Source organism: Aricia agestis, chromosome 8 (assembly GCF_905147365.1).
Source record: "Aricia agestis chromosome 8, ilAriAges1.1, whole genome shotgun sequence".
NCBI lineage: Eukaryota > Metazoa > Arthropoda > Insecta > Lepidoptera > Lycaenidae > Aricia > Aricia agestis.
Genome location: NC_056413.1, coordinates 12,929,209 through 12,954,316, shown reverse-complemented (window position 1 = coordinate 12,954,316; position 25,108 = coordinate 12,929,209). Strand labels below are relative to the sequence as shown.

Below are 25,108 nucleotides of genomic sequence, written 5' to 3'. Positions count from 1 at the left end.
GAATTTCCAATAACTGAACACAGAAAATTCAACCTTAACTCTAAAGCGCAACGCACACATTACTTCTGTGAGGCCAATCAGCGTTGGTCGGGCGCATTCACGCGAATTCGCGCGGATGCGCGCGCCTTTTTAAATTCTCAGAAGTAGAAAAGTGCGTTAACGCTTTGGAGCTAAGATTGAATTTGTTATATTCAGTTTTAATCATTCGCTTCGATGCGGTTCGACTCTGCGCTAGTATAAATTGACCCTAAATTATTATATCACTTTGTTTTGTAACAGCCTGTACGTGAGATATTCGACCTTCCAAGTTGCTGACAAGTTCACCTGTCGAAGGCAAATTGAAGTGTTAATTGGTACGAGCCGGGTGTAAAGTTATTGCTAGTCAAATGAAGGACGACTTTTCAATTTTCAGATAAATTGACAGATAGGCACCAAAAGGAATATTTTTTGTCATTGTATTACTTCAAAAACGTGTGAATTATTAATTAATAAATAATAATGGTTCACATGTTTTTAAAGTGTACTTAGACTTTAGCGGATTTAATGCACTTTTTTGGAATGGGAAAAAATTGTCAACTGGCATCAGGACATAGATCCTGATAGGAACATTCGTAAGATAAAGGGAAAGTAGATATAGAAGAAGACGAAATATTCCCCTCACTTTCTACCGAAAATTTTAAGAGCAGAATGTTCTCGAAGTAAAAAAAAATTGGGAAGTTAGCCATAAGCACATGGCTTTTACTTTTTTAAAGAATAAAATACACTCGGTAAAATTAATCTCTTATATAATTAAGAGATACCTGTATTAAAATATATAGTCATTAACATAATATTATTTACAAATCAGCTAAGTAATTAAACAACTTAATGAGGAAACTTTAATTAACTTTTGTTTGTATTTTATTACTGCTACGGTTGGATAACTGTTTAGAGGGACATAATTTTCAGGAACAAGGCGCTCTTCTAACCGTTTCAACTTCGCAGACCCGATTCTTGTAACTCGAAAGTCACTTCGATCTCAGGCTGTCTCACTCGACTTCCCTGAGCTGAGACAATACTGTGCGTACGAGAGACTGCATGAGAGATGGATAAGCAACTTATTACGGTATCACATAATTTTTAAGTAAAAATATTTCTTCACGTTCAAAGTATTAATTAGTTTACTTCATTTTATTAACCGACTTCCAAAAAACGAGGAGGTTATATGTTCGGCTGTGGATATTTTTTTATTTTATTTTTGTACGTTCATTAATTAATGATTTGATAAAATAAAAGTTTTACCCTTGATTTTTCGACACTTTAAAACATGCTTCCTCTTAAACTTAAGGTGACGCCACGTTAAAGTAAAAATTGTTTTGGATATTATGTTTTAGATCGCTTGTTTTCTAAGAGAGGCCGACTGGCCTCTCTTAGAAAACAAGTAATGTAAGTAATGAAAGGGCGTAAGCGACAAAATGGTTTTTGTCGCGTTATTTAAAAACCATAAATATATTTCATATAAGCTATGGGCAAATTATAGTGTATGCTTGAACTAATCTAAGTACTTATATACAAATTTTAGAAGCTTAAATCGAGAGTGATTTAAGCTTCCAAAAGTACATAGATTAGTTCAAGCATACACTATAATTAACAACTCTTTTGGCAAAATTAGACTTATTAGATTTATATAGGTATTTTTGATAAATTATTCTGTGTTATAAAAGTTGACCAATCGTGTTGTGCTATGGGTAATTCAAAGATAAAGACATGATGAATACTGACAATGAACTTTAATTTCTTAGCATTAGTCATTGTTGAGAAAAATCGATATGGCTGCAGCCAAATTATCAAGGTGTCACCTTAATTACCTACAAAGGGTGTATTAAAATATTTTTTTAATCTATTATAGTATTTTTTTGTATTGTATTATTTTATCTTAATAATTATTGTAAGTGTATTAATTTTTACTTAATTATCTATATATTTATCTATGCACACTCTTTTTGATATTTTCCATCAAATTTTTCTCCGTAGGGCTGCTAGAAGAAATCTCTGTTAGAGCTGATAAGCAGTACCTGTTGTGTCGTCTTTCTTTTTGTGTATATTTTCATATTGTAAAACTGTATGTGCAACAAATTGTCGAATAAAAATAATTAAATAAATAAGGGTACAAGTTCTATATCAAGTAGGCTATTTCCATCACCAATAGTTTAATTCTATATTCAATTAGCACAGATTATATTTCCTGTTCTGAGGCAATTAGTTATATCATATTATTGTTGTTCTATGCGCTTATTAAATTAAAATAATTAACTTTATGAGAGGTTTACGTTGAGCTGAATGTTATTATGATGAATAATAGGCCTGTAGGATTGTGCATTAATCCCGGTGTGATATACGATACGAGTCTGCTCGGACGGTACACAGCTGCACTTGTTTTACTAATTACTTTCTTGAATTATGATGAGAGCTAATAATAAATTATTTTTTTACTACATAGCTAGTCGAGAAGTTTCAGAAAACGAGTATACGACTAGCTTTAACTACAATAAGTATAATCATTAGTAAATATAATAATAATATCTAAAAATAATATCTATGGACGCTTCACACCACATCAGTCTGGCCCCGTGGTAAGTACCTGATGGACTTGTTACAGGTACCAGACAACGGAAATATATTTAATACTTTTATACTATACACATATTTAAGATTTTTATTATAAGATACACACATTTAATATACATCCATGACCCAGGAACTTTGAAAACTTTTTGTTCCGTCGGCGGGATTCGAACCCGCGACCCCCGGCTTGAGCTACCAACGCGCTCCCCGCGGAGCCACAGAGGTCGTCGAGAGTAAAAAATCCATACTAATATTATAAATGCGAAAGTGTGTCTGTCCGTCTGTCTGTTTGTCCGTTACCTCTTCACGCCCAAACCGCTAAACCGATTTTGCTGAAGATTGAAGACACTTTGAATCCCGGGAAAGGACATAGGATACTTTTATCACGGAAAATGTACGGTTCCCGTGCGATAAACGAATTTTGGCGCAGTGGGTATCATCTAGTGTACAAAAAAATTTATAGACGTCTCTATTTAAAAAAATGCGACTTGGTCCCATCAGCGAATTGTATATTTAATATAACACTAACTGTTTGACAGAACTTCGCTCGGTATTCCATAACATACGAATGAAATGACATTTTATAAAAATGATTCCTAGCTAGATCAATTTACCGCCCCCGAAACCCCCTTTGTACTAAATTTCATGAAAATCGTTTGCTCGTTTAAAGATATAAGATTATGTAGTTTTAATCACGGAGCGAAAATTCTAATAATAAAGTTACGTACATACTACGCACTCAGTGTGGTTTTAATGAAAGGTGATGTTGATGGATGCAAATAAAGGTTCTCCCCACTACTCCCCACCTTTCCCCTCTTCTCCCCTTGATCTATGAGCCCAGACAATTAAGCAATTAACCTAACGAACGTTTCCCAGTGGATGTTAATTCTTCTCTGCTCCATCAGAAAAAAATAAAATAAACCACAGAAAAAGTTTGGCTTTTTACCAAACTGCAGCAAAAAGTAAAGGTTGTAACTTGTAGGTAAATGATTTTTTCACTGTAGCTTCTAAGCTGTTTGTATTTTCTGAATAAATAATTTTATTCATTAGTAAAAGTTACTCTGTCGTAAAATGTTTTACACTGTCGATTATTAACTATTAAGCTACACTTAACTTTATAAGAGATGCTTAATAATGACTTTTTTAATGCGAAATAATTAATTATATTTGTAAAAATAAATTATAGTGTTAAAATTTAACCTTTAAACCGCTAGTAGAAAAATTTCTCGCTTTCATTTGTCAAATAAGACAAATGAACAAACTTACGAGAAGGGCTCGAAAGTTTTAGAGCACCTGGACTTAATTAAATAATTTAAATTAATAATTATTTGTTCCGATATTCAAGTTTGAAGTTAGAAACGAAAAGTCCAAAGTTTTCACCAGTAACTAGGTACATTATTTGAATTCTAATATAATTGAAAAACGAGTTTTTTTCTAATTTCGAAAGTATTTTCTTAATTTTTAAGATCACTTCCGCTATTTTAATCTAATATTGATAATTTAATGCCAAAGATTCAGAAAGGATTGCGAGAGAAGCTCGAGCGTGTCAGATTAAGCTTGTTGGCATCCAACATGTGTCTAGTTATCAGGGTATAGAAATCAGATTTCTCACGTGGTGGGTATTTTTTTTTAATATTGAAAAGTCATCGGATCTGTCAGATTAGGATGTTTAGTATACCCCAAAGAAGCTTCCATATAAAGCACTGACGATTCAAAGGTTAAGTAAGCCTGTAGGGACATTTTAAAATAAAAAAAAAAGCTTCATATTTGCCTAACTAAGCTTCGCAGATATTTTATTTTGCACTAAACTAAGTGATTTAATCATTGTTGTCTAAAATATATTTATAGTTGACATAAATTAGCAATTTTCTAAATATATTTTCTTTTTCAAAACTTTAAAATGGCTGCAGTTTCTGAACCCACCACTAAAATAGAAAACGCTCTTATTATTTATCAGCTTTACCTAATGTAAAAAACATGTAAAAAACCTACTAGGTCTCCATGACGCTCGAGTGACTACAAAAATAGCACTCTCCTCTCCTCTACTACAATGATCAAAGCAGTATTACGCGGTACAGATCGACAAGGCTGTAAATGAACGTGGGCGGGGGCGCGCTTGAAAATCTGTCAAATCCATTATATTTTTGAAATGCATCAACGCGTCGCGTTCCGGTCTGAATTGACCCTTAGAGTCACAATTTAATTAATTGCGATGCTATTAAAGTTATCGATTAATAAAAATATTGAGTTCGAAATGTTTTCATACGTGTCACGCGGATTATTCTTCGCTCAAATAAACACACTGATATATCAAGCAAATTTAATTACGCTAATGGGCAAGGAAAAGGGTTTTGAACAGAAGTGTCACTGGCCCGAAACAATTTATTAAGTTAGGCTCCATTATACACCATCGAAATACTATACTATGGAAACTTAACGCTCATACATCTACCGTTTTGATTTTGGTTCCTTTACGCATACAAAAATATAACTATATATATCTAACGATACTCTTTTGCAAATACGAAATTGTTCAATAGGTTATGTAACTGCAAAGTTCTCACGTTAGAGTGCAGCACCAGCATATAAACTGTAAATAAAAAGTTGTGTTCAAAGTTTGACAACGTTTCTGTTTCTATTCTCAAAGGATGTGTGCGACGAGTCGGTTTATTATTTACTGTATGCATGGGCGTACCAGGGGGGGGGGTTCACGTCCCTACTAAGTATATTATCTAGTACTTTTATCTATAAAAATTAAAAATTAAGAAAACGAACTTTTGCCATTGTTTTGCAATACAAATTACTATATTTTTACTACTAAAAATTATTAATTTTTTATTCTTTATAAACACCTTTTTTTTAATGAAATAAGGGGGAAATCGAGCAAACGGGTCACCTGATGGAAAACAACTTCCATCGCCCATGGACACTCGCAGCATCAGAAGAGCTGCAGGTGCGTTGCCGGCCTTCTAAGAAGGAATAGGGTAATAGGGGAAGGTAGGGATGAAAATGGAACGGAATAAGGGAAGGGAAGGGAATACGGGAGGGTAGGGAAGGGAATAGGGTAGGGGATTGGGCCTCCGGTAAACTCACTCACTCGGCGAAACACAGCGCAAGCGCTGTTTCTCGCCGGTTTTCTGTGAGAACGTGGTATTTATCCGGTCGAGCCGGCCCATTCGTGCCGAAGCATGGCTCTCCCACGTCAACTACACCTAGCTTATGAAAAATCTGATTTGCCTGGGTAATTTACCCCCCCCCCCCCCTGGCACCAGAACCTGGGTAATTTGCCCCCCCCCCCCCCCCCCCCCCCCCAAAAATAGATAGAACTAATAACTAAATAGTTAGTTCTGTCTAGATATTATGTTACCACTGTAGTCTTTTCGTGGAACAATATTTTGACACATTTAGGTTTCTTTAGTATAGTATTTCGATGACACGATAATAATATATTATGGGCATGGCGCAGTGTCGGATACAGCCTTATCAGATGAGCTGGTAGCCCAGTTCTCCCGCTACTTAATAAGTTAAACAAGAAACATCATTATGTAATGTAAATAAAACTGGTAAGCTCTACCATAGAGGATCAAGAAAAGTTTAATTTAGGAGATAATATATTTATTTACTTTCTTTCCCTGTTGCTAATAATAATTAATATATTTACGCAAAGTATTTAAGGCTGTCTTTTCTTTCACATGATTTTTCCAAAGTGCCAAACAGACAAGCAGATTTTGTACAGTTGTTTCCTATTGAAATATTTTAAATATACCCACGACCTCCGAGTCAATAAAGCGCGGCTCTTGACTCGGAGGTCGTGGGTTCGATTGCCACGTTGGAAAAATGTTATTTCCAAGTTTGGTTAGGACAATGCAGGCTGATCACCCGATTGACTGACAAGTAAGATGATCCATGCGTCGAATGGGCATGTAAAAAGTCGGTCCTGCGCCTGATCTCTCGCCGGTCGTGTCGGTCTTCCGTCCCACTCGGTTATGAGAGTAAAGGAATAGAGAGTGCTCTTGTGTACTGCGCACACACTTGGGCACTATAAAATTACTCTTGCGTAGCTGGCCTGTTTTCAATGAAACCGGCCACCGTCACCGAAACCGGTATGGGAGCTATTATTACTAGAAATTGCCCGCTACTTTAAAAATCATGTAATTTGTTAAAAACACTCATAATAATACACCCGCGGTACACCTCGTAAAGTTATTTTGGCATGTATTAGCATTTTGTCAAGCATCTACTTGAAAGTAACTTTTAGATTTTTAATAAAGTAATAGGTAACCAGGGAATATCAGCTGGCGCCACCGTGACTGGCGCCAGAGGATCTGATAAAACGGCGTTCGTTTAGCATACCCAATGAGTAAGTGGTAGGAGGGTAAAAAGACTTAAAAGGATGATGCCCGCAATGGGGATTGTCCATTTTTTTTTTAATTTTGCTCATTACAAAAAAAATTCGAGGAATAAGGTCAGTGATCGTTTTTCTGTATATAAACGAAAAAAATACCCATTAGTTACTTATATTTTTGCACAAATATGTTTTACCTTTGTTTGACCTTCAATGGCGTTAAATTAGCAATAAATTCGACCAACATTACTTTTCGAACTTTTGGTAAGCTTCTCGTATCAGCTTTCACATAATGAGAACTTGTATTTGACGAACCAGCCATTATAAATAAGATTGAAAGGAAATTTAAAACATACTACAGAGGTCAATTGCGGCCGATGATGACGTCAGAGCGAAACTTTAAAAATGTATTGAGAAAAAACTAGCCAACGAATTTCAAAATTATTTAATTTATATTCTTAAAATACCCTATTTTAATGAAAAAAAATATAAAAAGTACATGTGATTTTTTTTGGACAATGCCCAATAACTCGACAAGTCTTTAAATGAATGTGTCGAAAAAAGGAACTAACGCTGCCATCACACAAAAACGTAATTTTTGACAGTTCTCCTTTACGAGCAGCGCCACCGCCCACGTTCATATTTAACCTTGTCGCACTGTAGTAATTCGTACTAATTTGACATTTGTCAGTTTGACAGTTTTGACAATTCATTTGCTGAATTGATTGAGAGGAATTGCTAAATGTGACCATTTTAGCCCCGCTGTACATTTTTTCGGTATAAAAAGGATCTTTTGTCCTTTTCCGGGATTCAAGTATCTCCATATCAAATTTCATCAAAATCGGTTCAGCGGTTCGGGCGTGAAGAGGTAACAGACAGACAGACAGACAGACAAACAGACAGACCGACAGAGAGACAGACGGACAGATGGACGCACGGACGGACGGATATATTTTATGAGATAAAAATAAGAAAGTAACAAGCAATATTACCTCTAATGTTCAATAGTAGAAAGCTTAATCTCGTGTAAGTGGGTCTGGCGCAACTGCGCTGGCAAATATACTAATGAAGGGCCCTCGACTGTTCTGTCTCGCAATATTTTAACTTTAAGTGCACTCCAATGCCTTAATTAAAAATTCAATACGTGCCGAAGAATTTTATGCCATTTTATAACAAGCTGTATCATCGGCAACATTAAAAATATAGTTCGTTCTCTCTAATTATTGTTTTCTGTGTTTGTTGTACTTATGAAACGTTGTGTGAATCCAATAACGAATTTTATCATACCTCATAATTTAACCGACTTCCAAAAAGGAGGAGGTTATATAGCTGCTGTTTGGCATTGGTGTTCTATTCCACATAAAATCGAGTTTTGAGTTTTGTTCTTTAGAACATAAGGTTTACAACAGTGAAATCCATTTTTATAATCTAATTTAAAATATAAAAATCAATACCGGACACTTAGACCCAATTTCACCAACCTCTGTTTGTTAAATCCTAACAAGGCCTTAACGGACCTTGGAAAATTAAACAGACTGTTAAAATACTTATGTCCCACAGTAAAAATCTAACAGCGGATTAGTAAATGCAATGTTATGTGAACAACGAGTGAACAACTATCAATTCGTTCATTCTTGTTATAAGGCGACGAAAATGCAATGTACAAGATTAATACGACATGTTTGCTGCAATGTGTCACTTTCTTCCTTATTAGTATAATAGTATATAATGCGACCAAATTAAAATATCACTGATCGCATACATTTGTTACGCTATAATAGTTCTTCTTAATTTACCAGGTTAATAATTATTATCTGTCAAAGCTGAAAACATGAATCATAATACAAACTTTTATTTACATATTTCGGTTTGGTAATTTTGATACAAGTTAGTATATTTGCAATGTCAAGGAAAATCCGAGGGCTAAATTTTTGACAAAGTGAAAATAAATAATTATTCATAACTATGAAAATAATTAAAAATAAGGACGTAGCGGAAACATGGCGGAACATAAACCTATAAATGTGGCGGAAAGACTCAAAAGTCAAAACAGTTTATTTTATTGATATTGCATATTGTCTTTGAAAGTTGTTATTTTGACTCATATAACAGCCTGTTAAATATTAAACGGACCTCTACAACAGGAATTAAATTTAACACCGTGTTAGGTGATTTAACATGACATTAGGGCATGGTGGAACGCTCGATAGCTCTAACAGGCCATTAACTGATTAAGACCCAATTTCACCAACCTCTGTTTGTTAAATCCTAACAAGGCATTACTTAACGGACCTTGGAAAATTAAACAGACTGTTAAAATACTTATGTCCCACAGTAAAAATTTAACAGCGGATTAGTAAATGCAATGTTAAGTGAACAACGAGTGAACAACTATCAATTCGTTCATTCTTGTTATAACGCGACGAAATTGCAATGTACAAGATTAATACGACATGTTTGCTGCAATGTGTCACTTTCTTCCATAGTAGTATAATAGTAGATAATGCGACCAAATTAAAATATCACTGATCGCATACATTTGTTACGCTATAATAGTTCTTCTTAATTTACCAGGTTAATAATTATTATCTGTCAAAGCTGAAAACATGAAGCATAATACAAACTTTTATTTACATATTTCGGTTTGGTAATTTAGATACAAGTTAGTATATTTGCAATGTCAAGGAAAAACCGAAGGCTGAATTTTTGGCAAAGTGAAAATAAATAATTATTCATAACAATGAAAAAAATGAATCATAAGGACGTAGCGGAAACATGGCGGAAAGACTCAAAAGTCAAAACAGATTCTTTTATTCATATTGCATATTATTGTCTTTGAAAGTTGTTATTTTGACTCATATAACAGCCTGTTAAATATTTAACGGACCTCCATAGCAGGAATTAAATTTAACACCGTGTTAGGTGACATTAGGGCATGGTGGAACGCTCGATAGCTCTAACAGGCCATTAACTGATTTAACAAGCCATTATTTATTTAACATTGCTTGATGAAACTGGGTCTTAGCATTATCTGCGCTCTAGGCGAGATTTCTTCGGCGCCGCTAACTGCAAATCAAATACTGTATACGAAAAACATCGGCCAAGAGCGAGTCTGATTCGGTGCGAATCAAAGGCCTTCTTGGCCAGATTGTATTTATAACATTTTAGCATGTAAAAGAGGACGGGAAAAAATTTATGGGAAGTGAATCCACTATCAATAACAGCTGTCAGAGGTATCTATACATATATATCGTTAGATAGCTGCGTACGCACACTGTTGACAGACCGCTCCTGGGTTAGGTTAAGCTATTAAGGTTAAGTAAGGTTAGGTTAGCCTTCTAACCTAACCTAACCCAGGATCGGTCTGTGCCAATTAATTTTTTAGCAATTAAAAGTTTTTGCAATTTTAAATGACAAGGGAAAAATAAAGCTCTTTTTTGTATCTGCAATAAACGAATTTACATTGATTTCTTTTAGCTATAACTATTTTCACTTAGTGATATGAGGCTAGCCGGTGCCTCCATAATGACAAATTATAGTTACAAAAAGTGATTTATAACGACAAACATCTCAGCGTTTTTGGTGGTGTGTAGTTGTGTACATTCTGCCTGTTCTCCTTTAAAAAATAAAGATATCAAGGTGCTTTGTGCTACTACGATATTAATAAAATCAATTACTACCATCTTTATGACATTAGGAAGGGCCATTAGTCTGTAATAATGGACTTTACAATTCGCGCCGATCGCCTGCTAATTGCCGATTGTCGGAAATCTTATCAGAGAATTTCGGTGATTATCACCGCCATCTGGTAATTGACGCCTTTTATTTCAATTTGGGATATTTTTAACCCTCTATCATTAGCCCTCATCAAAATTTTCTTTGGTATTTGATATCCAAAATCTATACTTAATATTATAAAGCGGAAGAGTTTGTTTTGTTTGTTTGAACGCAATAATCTCAGGAACTACTGGTCCGATTTGAAAAATTATTTCAGTGATAGATAGCCCATATATCGAGGAAGGACATAGGCTAAATTTTATCATGCTAAAAGTAATAGGAGCGAAGATATAGAGGAAAATGTGGAAAAACCGGCCAAGTGCCTGTCATTCCACGTGCAATATTGGGTTCCATAGTATCGCTAGTTTAGTATATTTCCTGCAATCAAATTCCTTAATAAAGGTATGGTTGAGATTTCTAATGTTCAAAAGAGTATGAAAAAAAGTATAAGGTAACCACCAGAGACCTACGATATGTAGACGTTTCAAGTCCAGCTAACTGGATATAACCCAACCAAATTCTAATTTTTTTTTTTATCCACCAAAAATTTATCCGCCATCTGCCTAAGAATAAATTTCTCCAATAGTACATGATAATTGTTGTGATCACTGTCATGCTTGATCATTTCTAACCTTGCGTAGGTTTTGTACTAATAAAAACATAATATCGCTATAATATTATTATTATCAGATATCGCTAAGTCCTCTTAACAAGTTGGCTGAACTTGTCCACTGGGGAAATTGTTAACTACTTAACTAATAGTTGTGATAGTTGTACTAACAGTTCCCAGTACTTTGTCACGCACATGTTAGATAAATGAAATTATATCTCCGAATCAAAAATTTTATCATAACATAACGAGACGAAATTTGGTTAGCGATAAAGATGCGAAAGTGAAATGTCAAATAATAATTGACTAGAGATCGCCCAATGGTCGAAATTCGACCTTAGTTTCAACGACATTAGGACTACTACCTATATTTTGTAAAAAATATTGACTTTATCAATTTTTTTCAACTCTTGTCTCTGAGACTCAGCTAATCTCAGACTGGCCGTGTAAGCATTGTCTAATAGTATCTTAGAATCAATAAAAAAAACTATAATCCATTTTCAACTTGTCAACTTGTTGTCAAAAGACTTCAACCATAAATAGAAGAGTATAATTCGTATGTATACGCTTGTCACTCAAAAATCTGTAATTTCTCATGTTTGTGTGTTGTAGTGTGTGTAATGTTTTATTTGTTAAAAAAATGTATGATAAAAGCATAATTTCAAAATAATATTAGTTCGATGCACTCCTTCACCACATAAACTATAACCGTGCAAAATTTCATGCACCTACGTTTTCCCATTTTTCGTAAAAAGTTTTTCGTTCGCGTATTAATATTATGATGCCGCTTGGCGTATGTGTATTGTGTATACTATCTTAGATATATTAATGTGTAGAACAATATTATACACAGGATGCAGCAGAGGGCGCTACTAGCACATAATATATTAAAAAATTAGACCAAAACCCGACATTTTGCACACGTCATATCAAAATATTGACCGTTGCCAAACGTCGAACAAAACTTTTTGTTTGGTACGTGCTGCACTCTAGAGTCAAAACATTGCAGTAATATTTCCTTTTCACGTAGAAAAAATAAATACAAAAATCGTAGATTAATAATAATATATCATATTATTCACATTAAAGCCACGAATTCGATACCACAAAGTAATCCATATTTTTTATCATAGTTTTTATAGGCCGATAGTTTAACATCCCTATTAAACTACTTATCGGCATCTTAAACACCTATCAATAGGAACATGACCTAAAAACATTGAGGCTACATTGAGATAATTTAATAAGCCTTTAGTTACATAAAATATGATGACATAGGAATACTGCATAATAATAATAATATCTATGGACGCTGCACACCATGTCAGTCTGGCCCCGTGCTAAGTACCTGAAGGATTTGTGTTACAGGTAGGTACCAGACAACGGAAATAATAATACTTTTTATACTATACATATTTAAGATTTTTATTATATCATGCACATATTTAATACCCATCCATGACCCAGGAACATTGAAAATTTTTTGTTCGGTTGGCGGGATTCGATCCTGCAACCCCCGGCTTGAGCTGCCACAGACTTTTATTGAGCCACTGAGGTCGTCATCATAATTTTACTACTTTAATTTTTAATACAGCTTCGTTCTTTGTTGGATGATGGATTCCTTCCCTTCTTAAAAACGGTATTCTTATAAAAGAGTCTCATGCTCTATCAACTTTTAAGTTTTAACTCTTCTTATAAAAGTCAATGTCACTCGTTTGCAGGTGTATCGATGTTGCATTGAAAACTACGAATAATAAAAACTAAGGAAAAGTAACTCTGTCAAAAAACATGTTCCACAATACAGTTCGACAAGGCTTTATTTGAACGTGGGTGACATTGTCGAGCTGCTGGTAAAGGAGAAATGTCAAACACATGTCAAAAATGACGTTTTCCTATGATAGAAGCGTTTTAGTTCCTTTCTCGCCACGTTCAAATAAAGCCTTGTCGAACTGTACTTGTCAAAATGTGTACCTAGGTACAGATTTTCAATACATTTGCAATATTTAGGTGGCCTTCAGCGGTATCAGGCTGACGTTACATGATAGTTCGAAAGAAACCAAATTTAAAACGGTAGTATGGGAGTTATGTTTTTGGGGTACTTTAAAATATGTCCCGTCTCCGTAGCTACAAAGCCACGTGCGTCGTCGACATAAACGTAGGTATCCGTCGGCCATCGCATTCTGATTGTCGACTCTACCTCATGTAAAATAAAGTTTAAATTTCAACGAAACGTGACGATTACTTATATGTTGACCGCAGACTGCTATTTCCGCGATCAGCCGACATATGTATCTCTTGATGATGACATACACAAAATGATGATGAAGTATATTTGTTCTATATGTTTCACTGGATCTACTAGTTACTAGTATATAATATGTTGTATGCTGTACATATATATGTAATAGACGTTACAATTTGATGTCTTTGGTGATGTGCATCGTATGTTGCATGACGTGACAGATGGAGACCGTGTGTCTACTTTTGTCTTCTTACGTTTTTAGGTAAATCGTTTTGTATAATAAAATAATTTTATTGAGGTAAATTTAAATTAAACGTACCTAAAACGCGATTATAAAATTCTTATAATTTTGAAATATTTTTTTATAGGTATCCTAAGTTTTAAAATAAACTAAACATGTATTTTCATAAAAATCGACTTGTAGACTAGCACGAGTCGGCGCATGAGTACCGAAAACTATTCCACCTCAATTTTTTTATGCGATCCTCTTCAAATTGCCCTCCTGATGATATAAATGCATGTTGCCAGGGCGCAACCCGGTGCCATATTGTTTAAACAAACATTGTTTAAACAATTGCAAGGAATTGTTATTTTTCAACCGAACAAATTTTTTTTATATTCTTTATTGAAATACCAATAAAAAAGGTCCTATGACTTTTTACGATAAAGATAATATTTTTAAAGATATGAATTTTTAAAGGTTCGAAAAACCTCAAATTTGGGTACTTTCGACCGATGAAAAATATATTAAAAAAAAAAAAAATGTCAAAGTAATATATTTTTTTAAATTCTATATACAATAGTTAATAATATTGTTAATAGAGATTTCAAAAAATTTCATTGTTTATATCTTTTTTTTATCTTAGCAAAAGTAAACAAAAAATTGTGTTTTTTGTATGGGAGCCCCCCTTAAACAATTACTTTATTTTAGTTTTATTATTAATTATTAAAGTGCAAATATAATTTAGGATTTCGTGAAATTTTCAAGTGCCTCGCTGTTACTATTATTGATTAGGAGCAAAAAAGGCCAAAAAATCACGTTTCTTGTATGGGAGCCCCCCTTAAATATTAACTTTATTTTATTTTTAGTATTTGTTCTTATAGCGGCAACAGACATACACAATCTGTAAAAATGACAGAAGTCTAGCTATAGCGGTTCTTGAGAAACAGCCTGGAGACATATAGACAAACAGGCAGACGGACAGACAACGAAGTCTTAGTAAACCCTATTATTAAGACTTCTGAAATTTTCTGAAATTGAAGACTGTGTGCTATCGCCTACTCTATTCATACTGCATATCAATGGCATGTTACAAACCAACGGCATTCATTGCTATGCGGATGATAGTACAGGTGATGCTGTATATACCGGCTCCCCCAATATTTCTCGGCAAAATGTCACTGAGAGTCGAAACGAACTTGTGTCTAAGGTGTAGAATTCATTGGAGAAGGTCTCTGAATGGGGTAGACGTAACTTAGTCCAATTCAACCCCGCCAAGACACAAGTCTGCGCGTTCACCACTAAAAAGTCACCAATGGTCGTTTATCCTCGTTTCGAGGGCACATCTTTAACCATCTCCCCTAGCATTGAGATACTTGGCGTCAACATATCGAGCGAAGTCCAGTTCCGATATCATCTTGAGGGTAAGGCCAAATTAGCCTCGAAGAAGCTTGGCGTTCTTAACAGAGCGAGACAGTACTTCAGCCCGGACCAACGCCTACAACTCTACAAGGCGCAGGTTCGGCCTCATATGGAATATTGTTCTCATCTCTGGGCAGGGGCGCCAAAATACCAACTGCTCCCTCTGGATCGTATCCAACGAAGGGCTGCTCGAATTGTTGACTGCCATAGTGTTTCAAACAGCTTGGACCCCTTGGAATTACGCCGAGATGTAGCTTCACTCTGCATCCTCTATCGGTTGTATCACGGGGAGTGCTCTGAGGAATTGTTCGGAATCATACCACCTGCAACTTTTCGCTATCGTCCCACGCGAAAAATATACCATCCTCATCACCTTGATGAGTGGCAGTCTTCCACAGTGCGTTTTTCGCACTAACTCGTAAAACTCTGGAATTAACTGTGACCAGCAGTATTTCCGGACCGATACGACCTGCAAACCTTCAAGAAAAGAGCGTATTCCCTCTTAAAAGGCCGGCAACGCACCTGCAGCTCTTCTGATGTTGCGAGTGTCCATGGGCGACGGTAGCTGCTTACCATCAGGTGACCCGTTTGCTCGTTTGCCCCCTTATTTAATTAAAAAAAAAAACTGTTGCCGCTATAACAACAAATACTAAAAATAAAATAAAGTATATTATTTAAGGTGAAAGAAAGAAACGTGATTTTTTTGGCCTTTTTTGCCCGTAATCAATAATAGTAACAGCTAGGCACTTGAAATTTTCATAAAATCTTTAATAATTATATTTGTACTTTAATAATTAATAATAAAATTAAAATAAAGTAATTGTTTAAGGGGGGCTCCCATACAAAAACACAATTTTTTGTCTAGTTTTGCTAAGATAAAAAAAAGATGTAAACAATGAAATTTTTTGAAATCTCTATTATTAATATTATTAACTATTGTATATAGAATTAAAAAATATATATTACTTTGACATTATTATTTTTTTAAATATATTTTTCATCGGTCGAAAGTACCCAAACATGAGGTTTTTCGAAATTCATTCATTCTTTAAAAATTCATATCTTTAAAATATTAACTTTATCGTAAAAGTCATAGGACCTTTTTTATTGGTATTTCAATAAAGAATATTTTAAAAAAAATTGTTCGGTTGATAAAGAACAATTCCTAGCAATTGTTTGAACAATGTTTGTTTAAACAATATGGCACCGGGTTGCGCCCTGGCAACATGCATTTATATCATCAGGAGGGCAATTTGAAGAGGATCGCATAAAAAAATTGAGGTGGAATAGTTTTTGGTACTCATGCGCCGACTCGTGCTAGTCTATTATTTATTTTCGAACTTAACGTACTTCGGATAAAACTTGTCAGTTGGCAAGGTGCCCTAGATTTACACAAGGAATACGTTAAAGTTGTTCAATGTTAAAGGACTGGAGCATGGATATACGAGCACAACTTTTGATTCTGACGAAAACATTCGAAAAGTTTGATATTATATTTGGAATTTATTTTATTTCATAACAAAAGTCATTTCACAAAAACGAAATAAAGATTGTATATTAAAAAGTTGGCGTTTAGGTTGTTTGAAGCAGTAAGATCGCATATTTGCAGAATTAGTTTTAGGATATTGTTTATGTATTTCTTAGATGCAATAATTCTAGAATCTTTTTAAAACAAACTATGGATGATGCTCGCAACTCCATTTACCAGAAATTAGTTTATAACTTGCTGTAAATTTTTCCGGGATAAAAAGTATCCTATGTCCTGTCCCGAGACTCAAAGTATTCCAACACCAATTATCATCAAAACTGGTTCAGTAGTTTGGGCGTGAGATTGATTCAGAAATAACAGACAGACAAACACACTTTCGCATTTATGATATTGGCATGGAAGTATTAACTACTAAGGACCATACGTGGGAGAGCCATGCTTCGGCACGAATGGGCCGGCGCGACCGGATAGATACCACGTTCTCACAGAAAACCGGCGTGAAACAGCGCTTGCGCTGTGTTTCGCCGAGTGAGTGAGTTTACCGGAGGCCCAATCCCCTAACCCCTACCCTATTCCCTTCCCTACCCTCAACTATTACCTTCCCTTCCCTTCCCTACCCTCTCCTATTACCCTATTTCCTCTTAAAAGGTCGGCAACGCACTTGCAGCTCTTCTGATGCTTCGAGTGTCCATGGGCGATGGAAGTTGCTTTCCATCAGGTGACCCGTTTGCTCGTTTGCCCCCTTATTTCATAAAAAAAAGGACCAGTTACTACTACAAATTGAATAATAGATGAGTTCAAAATTGAAACGATTTAATAGGTCCGTTTGAATCTGGAATAAAAAAGTAAATACACGATACGTGTAAACTGTCTTACCTTTTTGGAGGTTTATAGAAAAGGATTAAAAAAAATCCATTAGTTCGAAATTCGAACGGGCTCGTGTGTGGGACGAGAATTCCCAACCAGGTTTGAAAGTGACATTTCTGATTGGTCGTTGAAAGGTTGAAAATACCATTATTGGTTTTTATGATAGCGAACCGATACATAGATATAAATAGTATACAATATCTTCAATAGGGAATTATATTACGCAAAGGTAATATTCCCTATTAAAGTTCTGAAGCAGAGGGCGCTAATAGCATATTATTGTATAAAAAATTATTTTCTCTGTTTTCCTGCTTTTCTCTTGAAGTTTTTTCCGATTTTTTTTCTATATACCTTATGGAGCCCGAGATCTTTCCAACGAATGCAAAACCTTGGAAATAGGTTCGTGCGTTCTGGAGTAGTATTCTGTAGTAGTATAGCGTCAGGAAGGAAAACCCGACTTATTTATATATCTTATATCTTTAAACGAGCAATTCTTGTATGTATATATATGTATATAAATCTCGGAATCGGCTCCAACGATTTTCATGAAATTTAGTATATAGGGGGTTTCGGGGGCGATAAATCGATCTAGCTAGGAATCATTTTTAGAAAATGTCATTTTCATCGAATACCGAGCAAAGCTCGGTCAAATAGCTAGTATTAGTTAATATGTATAATGGTGGTATAATGTAACATATAGTATGAGCTGGTAGCTCTGCTACGTTATAATCCGACAAAAAACCGACATGTTGCACACGTCATATCAGAATATTGACAGAAACTTTGTCAAACTTCGAACAAAACTTTTTGTTTTCTGTCTGTGCTGATGCTGGCTCTAGCGTGAACACATTCAATACCAGTAATATTTAAAAATAGTTCAATTAAATAATATATTTTTATTACCTATATACTTAATATAATATTAGATATTAACGTAACTAAGACGAAATTAGGATACATCTCTATGCATGAATAAAAAATACAATTTGAGACTTCGGATTAATTTAAATCCTTATTTTGGAATTAAAGTATATTTTAAAATTTAAACTTGTGTGTGCTAACTTTAAACTTTAAAACTAGGTAAAAGCCGAGCTTTGTGTGGGCTCGCGTCGTCACACCTTGACCGACTGGTAACACATCTAGTCATCTACATATAAAAAATCCTTGACTGATTAATGATAACACATGTAAATAAAAATTACTATGTTAAAACAAAAATCATTTGGCGTGATATCTTTTCCGTAAAGTGTATTACAAAATGTAAACATTGTGGGATATAATAATAACTAGCTATTTGACCGAGCTTTGCTCGGTATTCGGAGAGAATGACATTTTCTAAAAATAATTCCTAGCTAGATCGATTTATCGCCCCCGAAACCCCCTATATACTAAATTTCATGAGAATCGTTGGAGCCGATTCCGAGATTCCAATTATATATATATACAAGAATTGCTCGTTTAAATATATAAGATTATAGGAGTTGCTCCGCTCGCCCTGATAAATAAATTTTCAACTTGTGATTCTGTATAGTCACAAATGATTTCGCAAAAACACTTATTAATTATTATTAAACACAACAACTAAATAAAACATGGTTTCCATAATCTTATTCTATTTACTTATGAATATTGAATATTAGAGTGCAGACGATTAATATTTTGAGCCCTCGTTTGTTTTACACATCATTTACTCTTTTGATCGAATACTGGATATTGACTTCTGACTATGCTATAAATAAAAGGGTTTTATTAAAACACTAGAAGGTTAGGATACCTAAATCTGAACTAAAATAAATATTGAAGTTGGTTGAATTAATTCCTAAACTATAATATTCAACACGAATAAAATAAGTAATAATAATAGCTCCCACACTGATTTCGGTATCGGTAACCAGTTTCATTAAAACCGAACTACGCAGAACTGATTTTTTTCAGTGAATAAATAAAATCGGCCAAGTGCGAGATGAACTCGCGCACGGAGGGTTCCGTACCACAATAGAACAAAAATAGGCTGAAAATTGTGTTTTTTATATGGGAGTTAATTATTTCATTTTTTTTTAATTTTATTATAAATGATTAAAATGCAAATACAACTGAGTATTTCGTGAATATTTCAAGTGCCTATGTGTTGCCGTTATTGGCATCGAACAAAAAATATCAAAAAAATCACTTTTTTTGTATGGGAGCCCTCCTTAAATAATTATTTTTTGTTTTTAACGGATAAAACGGTTCTTGAATAATATTCAAGTGTGTGTTTGACTTTTATCATCTTAACATAAACATAATATTTTGCTGCCCTTGGCTCTGAACACGTATTATAATCAAAAAGACGCCAAATAATAATTTAATTGAACGGCTGTTCAGAAGTAGAAGTCTAGTTTTTTTATGTAAAATGTACGGCATAGCCCACCCTCAGTTACAAAATCATTACAAATTATACACATTTATAAGGTTTCTTTGGTGCGCGTAGGAAGTAAAAATTAAGTAAAAGTAGGTTTCGACTTCTCCTCAAATAACATACAAGTTTTCAAATTGTGACGAATTTAGTATTCATTAGAAAAGTATATTTGTGAACAAATAAATTACATTTTCGGCCGCAAACAAGTTTTTTCGAACAAGTTTTTCGGGAAAAAACTTTCTATTATATTTTTTGACACAGTTTATGTTTTCTGCGTCTTTGTGCTCTGAAAATAAAATTTGCGTGAAATTCGCACACTTTTCGGCGATAAAAAGAAGCCTTGCACCTTTTCCTGTGATATATATTTTTAGTTGATAAATTTTCCAAATCGTACTCAAATCGATTACGAATTTAAAGTTTATTTATGTACATATTTAAAAGTCTATTATATTATGTTCTTTAAAAAATTTTTACTCTGTAGAACATAAATTACTTTTGAATCTTTAACTTTTTGACGCTTGTTGTTTTCTATTAAACCTTAAGAAGGAATGTCTCATAGGTTTTATATAGGCAACACGAAATTCGTCATACAATACCAGAAATTTTGCTCTATCATATTTTCATGTACCATGTTTAAAAAGTCATTAGTCATTAGTCATTACAATTTTAAGCACGAACTTCAGCCGACGCGGACGGTTCGTAGAGCGCAGCTACGTCGTAGAGCTTAGCTACGCCGTAGCGCGTAGCTACGATACCCACTACGGTACGCTACGAAGAATTAATAACGGCCGTTCCCAATATTTGATCTATCTCTGGTTTTGCCCTACTAGAGATAGGAATAGCTCACATTAGACATTAGGGACATATATTTTATGTCAATTGTGAGCTATTCCTATCTCTAGTAGGGCAAAACCAGAGATAGATCAAATATTGGGAACGGCCGTAAGTCAGTAAACATAATATTTTTACATAATGATTATTATTTTTATGACTCACAATTTTAACATTGTATTAGGTATTTCTTGTTTTTTTTTTACACTTATCAAAAAAAATAATTGATACAAACTTATGTTTAAAACATTTAGAATAAACAAATTATTTTATTTTTAAACTCAGAAATTTACTTGACAGATTTGGATAAATTAATGTGATGTAAAATAAATAACTAAACAGGATGGATATTTTTAATGTAACGCACAAAAAATAAGGGCAAAATCTTAAGAGTTAAAAAATTGTTATCGTGTGGATAATGCAATATAATTTTAACTTTTTACAAAAATTATTTAGATTAAGGTGCATTGGGGCAATCTCGTAAAGTTTTTGGAAGAGTGAGTATATTGTGTCATTGTTTCAAGTTTATAAGACGTATTTGTATATATTGTTACCTATAACTGTAACATTTTACTTATAATAAACATATTTCCATGTGAATTGTATATTTTTTAGTTCAAAAGTATTTACGGATATAGATATAACTATCCCTTTAAAATATAACCCCATTTCTACTTTTCATGGGTAATTTCGAATACTCAAGGGGTAATTTCGAATAACAGCCGAAACACGACCTAATGTAGAAATACATTTAAGGCACATATTTATTTTTATTCTATTTTACCCCATACAAAAACATTGTGCATACAAGCCATAGAAGACACCAAATTAATTTTTGTACCGAAAAATTTTCGAAATTACCCCATCGGGGATGCAGATGTCCTCAACATTTGGAGCAAAGAAATAAATAGAATAAGAACAATAAAAAAGCCAACGAAAGTGGTAGCTAACAGAGATAGAACTATTAACCTATCAATATACAGAAAATCAGCTGGTTAGGGTTGCGTTTTAGGGTTCCGTAGTCAACTAAGTTTTGTTGATTAGTGAACTAAAACGACTAAAACGGTACCCTAACAAGCTGTTTTTTGTATAATGATAGGTTATTATAGTTATATAATTCAAGAGTAACCTTGTCCTACAAATAGAACAATCCATATTTTAGGACCATCAAATCGGAATATTATATTATGTTGCGCACCCCTGCAAAAGACTATGAAAAAAATTTTGGGGAAATTTCGTTAACAAAACAAGCAAAAAACGTCAAAGCTTCTTTAAAACAAACAAAATATTGCGTAACTTACCTAATTTCTGTGTAAAACAATACGGGGTAATTTCGATAATTTCGATAATCCCAAAAAAATCATAAAATTGCACTTGGCGCGAAAAAATGGACTTAGCGCACATACACTGCCGGATGACGGCTCGAGGGAAAGGAAGTCGGGGAGGTGATTAAATTGGCGTCTCGGTTAATGTAGCCAGAGCTCAAAATTACTTTCTGTTTGGTAATTATTTGCCATTTTCGGAATATCCCCATTTTTTTTTTCTTCCGAAGTTACCCCAATGCACCTTATATGAAATATTCCACATTCGGCATTGTTTCGGTCTAGCATAAAAATATTTTCAAGAAAGTCTCGGCTGAGCTTTTGTCATACACGTTGAACTCAAATGCAAACTGATTACTATCTTTTAATTAACGTGTTAAGAACATGAAAATTTAATATTTTTTTCGTTAATTAAACTGTCCAAACATGAATTACAAGTGATTATATGCAATGTTTTATTACTAATTTATTATTAAATATTTGTATTCAAAGTTTTCATAATTTATCAGATTTTAATCCCAAAACCTTTCTAGAAGTAATAAAATGTATTATGTTTCTTAAAATATAAACTTTATGATAATTTATTTTTACTTCATATGTTCTTATAGATTTTTTTAAAGAACACTATTATTTTTAATCACTTTGCAACATAAAACTCTTTCAATCAATTTAAAAATTCTTAATCATACATTTTAGACTCGTCAAGAAGTAAAAACGCGCTCAAAACTTTGAACAAACTTACGCAAAGTTTTATACACTTCCACATTTATTATAATATAATAAACTATACTATTATTAATATTGTATACAAGTTAAACTTACCTTAACGCGCGTAGTAATCACGGCATGCCGTAAAGTAAACTATTATTGCTCAAGTCGCGTCACAAGGGGCGAGCGCTCAACACGACCGCGCGAGGCCTTCTGAACCAGCCCCTAAGTGTAAAGGTGCGCTCACTGAGAGCCTTTGTTTGGGTAAGGGTGGCGAAGTTTTTAAAATTTTTATCTAGAGTATAATACAGGTTCTCTAGAACATTTTTTTTGTTACAATCAAGCTAATTTTCCATAGTCAACTAAGTTTTGTTGATAACAGAGGGTTCTGTTTGAATCACGAGGTGATTTTTTGTATTTTGATAGATTAATACTTATTTAATTTAAGAGAAACATTGTCCTACAAATTCGATCGAATCGAAATATTAAATCCTTTCTATCTCTGTCAGCTACCACTTTCGAGAATTTTGGCAGAGGAAATTGTTGTTCGTCTTATCAAAATGAAGCTACTCACGAAAAATTTGCTTGATAGTAATAAAAGAAACAATTGTTCTAGGGAACCCGGACTATTAATACCGCACTCAGAGATGCAGTAAAATATTATGTTAATGAGTGCGGCGCAGTAAGGTAATGTAACTCGACTAAACGTCTATGTAGTATGTAGGTAAGAGTCTGTGTCGCAATTTGACCATTATTATTTGTTGAATTTTTGGCCTTTACATTCCCACTCATACGTGGGAGAGCCATGCTTCGGCGTGAATGGGACGGCTCGACCGGATAAATACCACGTTCTCACAGAAAACCGGCGAGAAACAGCGCTTGCGCTGTGTTTCGCCGAGTGAGTGAGTTTACCGGAGGCCCAATCCCCTAACCCCTACCCTATTCCCTTCCCTATTCCCTTCCCTATTCCCTTCCCTACCCTCAACTATTCCCTTCCCTTCCCTTCCCTACCCTCCCCTATTACCCTATTCCCTCTTAAAAGGCCGGCAACGCACTTGCAGCTCTTCTGATGCTGCGAGTGTCCATGGGCGACGGAAGTTGCTTCCATCAGGTGACCCGTTTGCTCGTTTGCCCCCTTATTTCATTAAAAAAAAAAAAAAAAAAAACATAATAATTGAATAGTGCTGCTTTTCGGAACATAGAGGTAAACACTCGTTCCTACGGAGTCTGATTTGTGCTTGGTAGAGAGTTTTCAGAGAAATGTTGCATTGATAGAACAATGCAGTGCATCATCGCATTTCTTTATTGTTAGATTATGTTTTTTAACTGTCTCGAGTTTTAGAATTTATTGTTAGTGTTCGAACGCAGCACGTATGTATGTTTTAGCTTAACGAAATTTTTATACTAATTATACCATTAATAGTATACCTATGTACTAAGCCCTAAGAAAGATTTATTAAAGCTTGACGTGGCGAAAAAGGTTTTCTTTTGCAATAGATTTAAAGTCGAACGCCATTGCATACGGACCTAATATCGTCGTCCGTGGATTACATTAATTAATTCACATTAAATTTAATTAAGATTAACTAATTAGAGTTGGAATAGGGGGTTGTTTTATAATTTCTATTAAGAAATTAAGTATATGGTGCACTTTAATTATAAACATTATTTTAGGGTTATTATTCTTTGTCGCAAATAATGTTATATTGGAAATATAAAAGAGAATGATTTTTTAAGACACAGTTCAGTAGTGTTGACGTAAGGTGTTTAGTAGTTTAGGCATAGGCTGCATTTTGTCCTGAAAAAGTACAGTGCCCCTTTGGTATGTTATGTTAAAATATTGTCGATGTTAGTCATAACTCATACCATATGGAAGTCAAAAATACAAATTCCTCGCCAAAACGTTTCGCGTTCGCTTACATTGAAAGCGTAGAGTGCACTTCCCAAACCCAACAATGAAAAATTTCCAACATCTGCCACTGAATTGCATTTGCGTTCGGAATGGATATCAATATTGATATCACGGCGTACAATATAAAATACATGCAAGATCTTATTCGAACATAAAGATCTGGAATCTAAGATACAAAATATGGTCATAACATATTTATAGTTATAGTTTATACGTGGGAGAGCCATGCTTCGGCACGAATGGGCCGGCTCGACCGGATAAATACCACGGTCTCACAGAAAACCGGCGTGAAACAGCGCTTGCGCTGTGTTTCGCCGAGTGAGTGAGTTTACCGGAGGCCCAATCCCCTAACCCCTACCCT

General features: G+C 34.3%; 1 protein-coding gene across 2 annotated transcripts in view; it reads right to left on the bottom strand.

Annotated features, from left to right (window-relative positions):
- Positions 1-23,024, bottom strand: part of LOC121729675 — a 61,564-nt gene extending 38,540 nt beyond the window's left edge. For both annotated transcript variants that reach the window (XM_042118261.1, XM_042118262.1), the window contains exon 1: positions 22,950-23,024. The gene's annotated coding sequence lies outside the window, so the exon portion shown is untranslated. The remainder of the gene's footprint in view (positions 1-22,949) is intronic.
- Positions 23,025-25,108: the final 2,084 nt, after the last annotated feature.